This window comes from Apium graveolens, chromosome 3 (genome assembly GCF_009905375.1).
Source record: "Apium graveolens cultivar Ventura chromosome 3, ASM990537v1, whole genome shotgun sequence".
NCBI lineage: Eukaryota > Viridiplantae > Streptophyta > Magnoliopsida > Apiales > Apiaceae > Apium > Apium graveolens.
The window spans coordinates 35,047,553-35,057,008 of NC_133649.1; positions in this window are offsets into that span (position 1 = coordinate 35,047,553).

A 9,456-nucleotide genomic window follows, 5' to 3' on the forward strand; every position below is an offset into this window, starting at 1 on the left:
TGTCTGTTTCGTAATCTTGATATATATCTGTTGATTCAAATGCTTATAAGTTGCATAATACCTATGTCAGAGATAAGCAGTAGTTGCGTATACCCTTAGTATAGGGGACCCAAAGGTGAACATTTTCTAAAACCGGGAGTCGATGTTTCTGAGTATAATATATATATATATATATATATATATATATATAGATATAGTTTTCAAAACTATTAATCGAATAAGGTTTATTCGATAACTTTATATTATTTAATGAATATTAATTGAATATTCATTTGAGGACTTAAGACTCCTTTTATTTTATTTAATGAATATTATCTTGAATATTCATTCGAGGACTTATGACTCAGTTTATATTATTTAATGAATATTAATTGAATATTCATTTGAGGACTTAAGACTCCTTTTATTTTATTTAATAAATATTATCTTGAATATTCATTCGAGGACTTATGACTCGGTTTATATTATTTAATAAATATTAATTGAATATTCATTTGATGACTCATGACTCCGATTATTTACTAATTAATATTCTTTATGTTATTAAAGAATAATGTGTCGATAATCAAACTCATTTTGATTATTCAAATAAAGATATTACTTTCGTATAAGTATATCTTTGGTTATTTAATATTCATTTCAAGTATAAGTTTTACAACTTCTACTTCAATTATTTTTATAAAAATTATTCTTTATGGGAATATTATTCAAATAATAATATTCGGATATTTTCTAATATATCGGGACTGATTTATTTCATTAAATCAGCATTACTCCAAACACTCTTTAAAGTGTTTTTGAGTCTTCAAAATGATTTTTAAAAGTTAGAGCGGATCCCAAAACTCATTTTTATATTTAAGATCTTTCTTTTAAAGGGGATTTAAATATTCGCTCAAAACCTGAGGGATCCGGCTCTGTGGTGTATTTTATATTCACAACGAGGTTGCTGCTTTGGTAAATGAATTGATTACTTACCCAACGTTCGGGAAGTAAGTCCATCTATTGAGTCAGCATAAGCAACATGGACTCAGTGGGCGTCCATGAAAGTGTAAGTGGCTCAGTGGGAGTCCATCAAATGCGTAAGTGGCTGAGTGGCAGTCCAGCATAAGGTCCTATTACGACCAGGGTGATGACCAGTAGGGAATTCGGCCATCTACTAGTAGAAAAGGTTACTTATTGGTATCTTTGCCTGATCAGCAAGATATCGGGTTTATGCCAATATTTTTTTCCTTTCCAAAATTCATTGGATGTTACAAACTCTGTTCATACTTTACATAACAGAGGTTTCCAGGAAATGTATAAAAGATATATATGTGGATATATATATCGGGACTGAATAAAGTATCTCGTAACTTCATTTCATTCAGCAATATATCAAAGATTGAATCTATTCAAGTCTTAACTTGTGGTCTCATCTATGGATGACCTTTTGAAACCTATAATACTTTGAACAGTGGTAGTTCAAGTAGCTTTATAAAATGGTATAAGTATAGAGAAGTATTTGGTAATTTCATCCCTTATTTTTGCTTATATCCAGTAAGTAATTTATCTTACACTTGATAAATGTTTCCAGTAAGTTATCCATTTAGATACTTGCATTATTGTTTACACTATATATTATCTTGCGAACTGTAATGCTCACTCTTGCTTCATTTCTTCATCACACAACAACAGTTAGGAAAGATGGCCAGACTCAAGCAGACCCAGCGCAAGCGCGTGGGAAGCGTCCCGCGTCTTTCCGTTGATGTTGTAGCTGCTATAGCTGCAGAGGTAGATCTATTGGTAGATCAGGCATTCTACTTTTGGGAACCAAATATTGTATAATTATAACTTGTGACAGATAATGGCAATTAACTGTAAACTTATCAAGTAATCATTTTGGGTTGTAATAACTTTTAAATTGGGGATTCAAGGACTTGTACTTATTTCAATTTCATCTCTGAGACTATAACGGGTTGTGGTGTGTGTTAGTGTGGGGTCACATCATGAGGTTATTTATTATTAATTAAGTTAAGTGATATCGTGGAAAGAAAGACCGTGACGACCCGGATCCCCGACCCCGGATCTGGGGGTGTTACAGAAATGGTATCAGAGCTAAGCGTTATAAACCTCAGAGATGATGCGACGATATAATAATCAACTCACAAAGATAATAAGAACTCTTGCCAAGTTCATAGTCGGACTACTTAAAGTAGCACTGACAGTTAAAACCCTTACGGGAACCCTTATAAGTATCATGATAGTAACTTAGCTCGTTTAATGTGTAGGCACATGAGATAGAGGACCCTGACATGTTCGAGCGTGAGCATGATGAGGCACTGCTAGATGCCAAGGATCAGAAGGAGCCAGAGATGGAGGAGGATGAGGAGGACCCCTCAGAGGAGTCGGAGACAGAGGTTGTTACTATTTCAGATGAGGAGGACCCGGATGAGGTCCCAGTAGCTGAGGAGCATGTCGGAGCTATAGTGGAGTATACTGGTACCCCTTTACCCTCACTCCCGATGGTCAGAGCTCCTACCCCTCCACGCCTATCTTGGAGCCCCTATAATGACAGCTCAGAGACCCATACTCCCGAGCCTAGGCAGACCGAGGAGACACCCCCAGCGGCTCCGAATTCACCACCTCTCGACCCTGGCCATAGGCAGTCTTTGTTAGCTCACGGCTATGTTCAGGATGTGCTGAGGACCTGAGTGGCTGTTTCTGAGGCCCGGCTGGATGAGGTCAGGAGCGAGTTGGATGCGGAGAGGGCGGGCAAGCGTGCCCGAGCTTATGAGACTAGGGCTGCTATACCCCGATCCTTGAGGAGGGAGCTGACGGGGATATAGCTCACGTCCCGAGCGAGAATTCGATCACTCCAGGGGGACAGGCATGGTAGGATCTGTTAGGGAGAAATCACGCACTAATATTCACGCAAGTATACGCGTTCGCAAGTAATATAGAATATTTTCTAGTTCGTTCCCTCAGAGACTCAGACTAAGTTTTTGTCTAATTAAACTCACTCACCAATGTATGATTACTTCTCAATGTTAAGATAATAACACTTAAAATCGTTGATTAAATATTAACTATAATTACTACTTAATTAACCACTTAACTAACACTTCAATTTATCAATAATAAAACACTCATGAGATCACAACTTCATTATTACTTCCTTCTATAGCCATTGTTATTACCTTTAGCATGTAACAGTGATGATATTAATCGAATAACACGAAACTGATAAAAGCCAACTTTCATTGTACTAATACCATTCTACCAAACATCCACAATTAAGATAGAAGTTGAATAGTCATCAATTATGTTGAGTTCCTATATGTCTACAGAAATTGACAACACAATGATTTAAGCACAAGTTATTCCTTTTGATTACATAGGGCAAATAAAACTGTTAGAATTACCCACTAATCATGCACAACGTACATGAACCTATGCTAGCATGGCAAGTTCTAAATCTCAAGATTCACCGTCGCTTCACAAGAGATTAACACCCTATCTTATATGTTCGCGACGCACATAAGACGAATACGCACAACCAATACTAGATATCATGCAATCATCACACACTAAAGTATTACACAATTAACTAAAGAATTCCATAATAAATCCGTTGCAACCCCACGATCACGATTAGCCCATAATAGAACTTATCGCCATCATGGGTTCATATGAAATCATGATAAACAACACAAGAAAATAATAACTAAACTAATTATATTAAAACAGAGTACGTCACAAGAGTAAATAAGTCAAAGCAAGAAAACTAGCATCCAACGTTACAACGAAACAAGAATATATGCTTCCTCCTTCGTTGCGATGTGCTAAATCGGTCTTCTTCCTTATCTCCTTCGCTTCTTGCGCAAAACACAATCTAAAACATAATCTCCCTCTTTTTTCTCTATGAAAACGTCTCAAATCTACTTATATAATAGTCCCATAAAACTCAGATTACATAGAAGTTGGAAGCCAAACAGAAGTAGAAGTCTAAAATATTTCAGCTTTTTCCCCGACCCTGCGCGACCGCTCAGCATTTCTGCGCGGGCGCGCAAGGCTGCTGCGCGGCCGCGCAGGACCCTACTGGAAAAATTCCAGGTTTGCTCCGTTTCTTCGCCGTAATCTGCCCGTTCTTTCCCTCTCTCAATGGTGAACACATGCCAAGGCTTCTTCTTGATGATTCTTCCTCCGAAATGCAACTAATACCCTGAAATGCATAAACACTAGAAAAACGCATCAAATACACAAAATACTTGATTTCAAGACACCAATTTAAGCCATTTTAAGACGTTCTAAGTGGTATAAAATGCCACTTATCACACCCCCAAACTTAAATCGATGCTTGTCCTCAAGCGTCACAGACTCAAAACAAATAAAAATATGCATGAATGCAATCTATATGAAAATGCAACGATCCCCCTTACTACAATTAACCAACCAAATTGTCACATCTCAACGAAGGCAGTTAGACACTAAAGATCAATAAACTCATGCAAACGCACATACAGCCAAAAACGTGGTGTGTGCAAATGCTTAACAGATATGCTTCGGAACTAGACCAATTACTATGACTAGACTATCCTCAAGGCAATCCTACGATTATACAAAGAATAAAAATTCTAGGCACAAAGTGATATACAACACTACAAGAACTTTAGAGCTTACTACGGAATCGTGCTTTTTATTTACAACTCAAATGCTTATTTGACCGTGCAATGAGTGAGGTCCACAAAAGACTTATACAATGGTATCCATGTAACGAGCGTTAGGTTAGCGGATCCCAGACTTTAAAAGCCTTAGGTCACTAGGCACAAAGTCCCCTAAGAACTTAATAACTCGAATACCAAAGAGCCCACTCTTGATCAATTATACAATTTTTTTTTTTTTTCTCTGAGCAAGTGCGTTTCGCTCCATCTTGCTCAACCCTAGACTACTCGCATAACATGCGAGCCGGCTACTAGCCATTTGACGCCTAGCCACAACTAGCAACAAATTCCATTTTTACTCCATTTTTTTTCTTTTTCATGCCTTTACCACTAAGAACCTATTATCAAATTCTAAGCATAATAAATAGATTATCCTCGAAAATAATCAGATCATAACAACAATCTAGCCCTTAAGCATTCTCTAAGACTTAGTGAAAATACAAGTGCTTCTAGCATGCATATCAACCTACACAACTTAATATCACTTTAATGCTATCACTACACTCGCATCAATATCACAATTCAGTCGATAAATCATTGCAAAAGGGATCATGGTATATGCATGAGCTATATGATATGACAAACAAATAAAGCTATATAAAAAAAACTTATATGGCAAAAATTATGCAACTATATGAACTAACTATCATGAATATGCAGCTATATGACACACACAAAATATTCCTTAACTACCACCCCCAAACTTAAAATCTTCACTGTCCCCAGTGAAGGTAGTAGAAAGGAACACATGGTATACCTACTCGGAGTCATCATCATCATCACCCTCAGTGGGTGGAGTATCAGGCGGCGGGTATGCAGAGTCCTCACCAAAAACTGGCCACTGGATATCAGCTCCAAGGCCTCGAAAAGCAGTCCCTAACGCAAGGGTGAGCTCCTGAGCAAACCTACTCTGCGTCTCATACATGGCATCCATCCGCCGTGAAAGCCTCCTATACTGGGCATCACCCATCCCAGCACCCTCCTGAGCTCTCGAAGAACCAGCCTCACCACGCCCTGGCCTAGCCATAGTAGCACCTCGTGCTGGACGTCCTCCTGGAAGACGATAACCCAGCCTATGCTCCTCAGGCTCACCACCGGTCCACTCCTGCATCCCATTCAGAGTGCCAGAATCTATCGGAGCTGCTGGCAACTGCAACTGCTCATGAGCCGGCCAGTTCACTCCTACTGCTCGGCATAGCTTCGTAACCGTGGATGCATAAGGGATGTTCATATGCTTTGCTCCCCTCAAAAACTTCAGAATTCCTTGGTAGATAAACTCACCAAGGTCCACATAGTATTCCTCATTCAGAATTCCCCACAACAACTGTGCTCTCTCAACTGTGACCTCGTGTGCATGTGAAGAAGGCAAAATATTAGCACATATAAATGCATTCCATGCACGGGCATACCTGTTCATGGCGATCGCCGGAAAGTGACGATACTCATTATTGGCTGGACTGCGGTTCCAAACTGTGCCCAGTCGACAGAGAGTCGTACAAATCAAATCCAAGTCAAAATCCTCAGCAGTCTTTTCATTCCAGTTCTCCTCCTCGGGCTTCCTCTCTCGCTGTCCAATCACACGGCGAATCGCCGCAGGATGATAATCAACCGTCAGCCCACGAACTACAGAAAACCCATTCTTTTCAGCCTTTGCGTTCGCGTAGAACTCGCGAACAACACTCATCGGTACTGCTTCGGGTGACTCACAAAAAGCTATCCACCCCTTCTCTGCAATCATGGGCAACAACTCACCATCCCTCCCTGATGGTAAAAACCCCCTCTCCTTCAGAATCGGCTTCCCCAACAGCCTAGTGTACTCCTCCTCCGCAGCTCTGTCAGTTAACCGAGGCCTTGCAGCAGTACCCCTTGATGAATCAGCAGTAGGAACTGTGCTGCTGCTGTCAATAGTGCGTGCTCTCTTGGGTGCCATTAATTTGTGAATAAAAGTGTGTAAGAACTGATTTTTGATGTTTATGAGAGGGTTTAAGTGTAGGAAGTTTGTGGGAGATATGTGGGATAGGTGTATGTATATATAGGGTGTGGAGTAGGTTAAATTAGATTAGGAGTGGGGTTGAGGTATAAAATCATGGAGTAATGGGAAAAGAATTCGTGGGTTTATGGGCTGTGATGGGTTTTTGTGTTTTTTTGTTTTTTTTTTCCTGAACTGTAAAAATTTTCTGAAACTCGACCCCTGCACGGCCGCTCAGCATTTCTGCGCGGGCGCGCAGCAAGCTGCGCGGCCGCTCAGCATAGCTGCGCGGGCGCGCAGAGGGTCTCTGGAAATTTTTTTTTCAGCCCCTTTTTTTCTGATTTTTTTGTGTTTTTGGATAGGTTATTAACTTCTAAGGGTTCCTGTAACAACAATTCATGGGTTGCCTCCCACGCAGCGCTTCTTTTTCGTCATTAGCTTGACGTTCCGTACCTTTCTCAAGTAGTCAACAAAATGGCACTAACCACCTCTCGGTTTGCCATGTCCCCATAGTAGTGCTTCAACCGCTGACCGTTAACCTTGAATGCTTGGTCCGAATCATTCTCAAAAATTTCCACCGCTCCATGTGGAAACACAGTTTTGACAATAAAAGGTCTAGACCACCTTGATTTCAATTTCCCAGGAAAAAGTCGGAGCCGAGAGTTGAATAACAGAACTTGTTGCCCTGGCACAAATAACTTAGGATGTAGCTTTCTATCGTGCCACCTCTTCACCTTTTCCTTATACATTTTGTTATTCTCGTACGTTGGAAGTCGAAATTCATCAAGTTCATTAAGCTGAAGCATTCTTTTCTTACCAGCTGCATCTAAATCCAGGTTCAATTTCTTCAATGCCCAGTAGGCCTTATGCTCAAGCTCCGCCGGTAGATGACATCCCTTACCGTACACCAACTGAAACGGTGACATCCCAAGGGGAGTTTTGTATGCTGTTCTGTAAGCCCAAACAGCTTCATCGAGCTTTAAAGACCAATCCTTCCTTGACGGACAAACAACCTTCTCTAGAATGCGCTTTATCTCTCTGTTAGACACTTCCGCTTGACCATTTATTTGCGGATGATAGGCAGTAGCTACTCGATGATTCACATTATAACGCTGCATCATAGAAGTGAACTTACGGTTGCAAAAATGCGATCCTTCATCACTTATGATTACCCGAGGTGTTCCAAACCTTGTGAAAATTTGCTTATGAAAAAAATTTAGCACTGCCTTTGCATCATTTATCGGTAAAGCTTTAACTTCGACCCATTTTGAGACATAATCGATTGCCAGCAAGATGTATTGATTATTGCAAGACGAGATAAAAGGCCCCATGAAATCGATTCCCCATACATCAAAGACCTCGACTTCAAGCATCACATTTAATGGCATCTCATCCTTCCTTGACAAATTTCCCACTCTTTGGCAACGATCACACCTTAAAACAAACTGATGAGCATCCTTGAACAAAGTAGGCCAGAAAAAGCCTGCTTGCAGAATACGAGCTGCCGTCTTCTCACCTCCATAGTGTCCACCATAAACCGTGGAATGGCAGTCTCGTAATATCCCCTCCGTCTCACAGAACGGGATACATCTCCTGATGATCTGATCAGCTCCCTGTCTAAACAAATATGGTTCATCCCACATATACCACTTTACCTCATGCAGAAACTTCTTCTTCTGAGCGGATGTCAAATTAAGCGGCATTATATTGCTGACAAGATAGTTTACAATATCTGCAAACCATGGTTCTTCCTCCTGAATTGCAAACAACTGCTCATCCGGAAAAGATTCATTGATTAACGTCCTATCTTGTGAAGTAGAATCGGGATTCTCCAACCTAGAGAGATGGTCAGCTACTTGATTCTCAGTACCTTTTTTATCTTTGATCTCTAACTCAAATTCCTGAAGTAAAAGCACCCAACGAATGAGTCTCGGCTTCGAATCCTTCTTAGAAACCAGATAGCGAATAGCTGCATGATCAGTGAATACCGTTACTTTCGTACCAAGCAGATAAGATCGAAATTTCTCAAAGCCAAAGACTATAGCCAAAAGCTCCTTCTCAGTAGTGGTGTAGTTCAATTGGGCCCCATTTAAAGTCTTACTCGCATAGTAGACCACATGGAAGAGATTTTTCTTGCGCTGTCCCAGAACTGCACCTACCGCATAGTCACTCGCATCACACATCATCTTAAACGGTTCTGTCCAATCTGGTGCTGTAATAACTGGTGCCGAGATCAAACTCCCCTTGAGAGTCTCGAATGCTGCCAAACATTCATCATCAAATTTAAAAGGCACATCTTTCTCAAGTAAATTGCACAACGGCTTAGATATCTTTGAAAAGTCCTTGATGAATCGCCGATAAAAACCCGCATGACCGAGAAAACTACGGATTCCTTTCACCGAATTAGGTGGGGGAAGATTTTCAATGACTCCCACCTTGGCCTTGTCCACCTCCAGACCTTTGCTAGAGACCTTATGCCCAAGGATAATGCCTTCACGCACCATAAAATGACATTTCTCCCAATTAAGCACCAAATTAGTTTCCACGCATCTTTTGAGTACGGCGCGCATATTATTCAAACATTCATCATATGAGTGTCCAAAGACGGAGAAGTCATCCATGAACACTTCGACGTTATTTCCAATCATGTCAGAGAATATAGCCATCATACATCTCTGAAAGGTGGCCGGGGCGCCACATAACCCAAACGAAACTCTTCGAAAAGCAAATGTGCCAAATGGACAAGTGAAGGTAGTCTTTTCCTGATCCTCTGGTGCAATACAAATC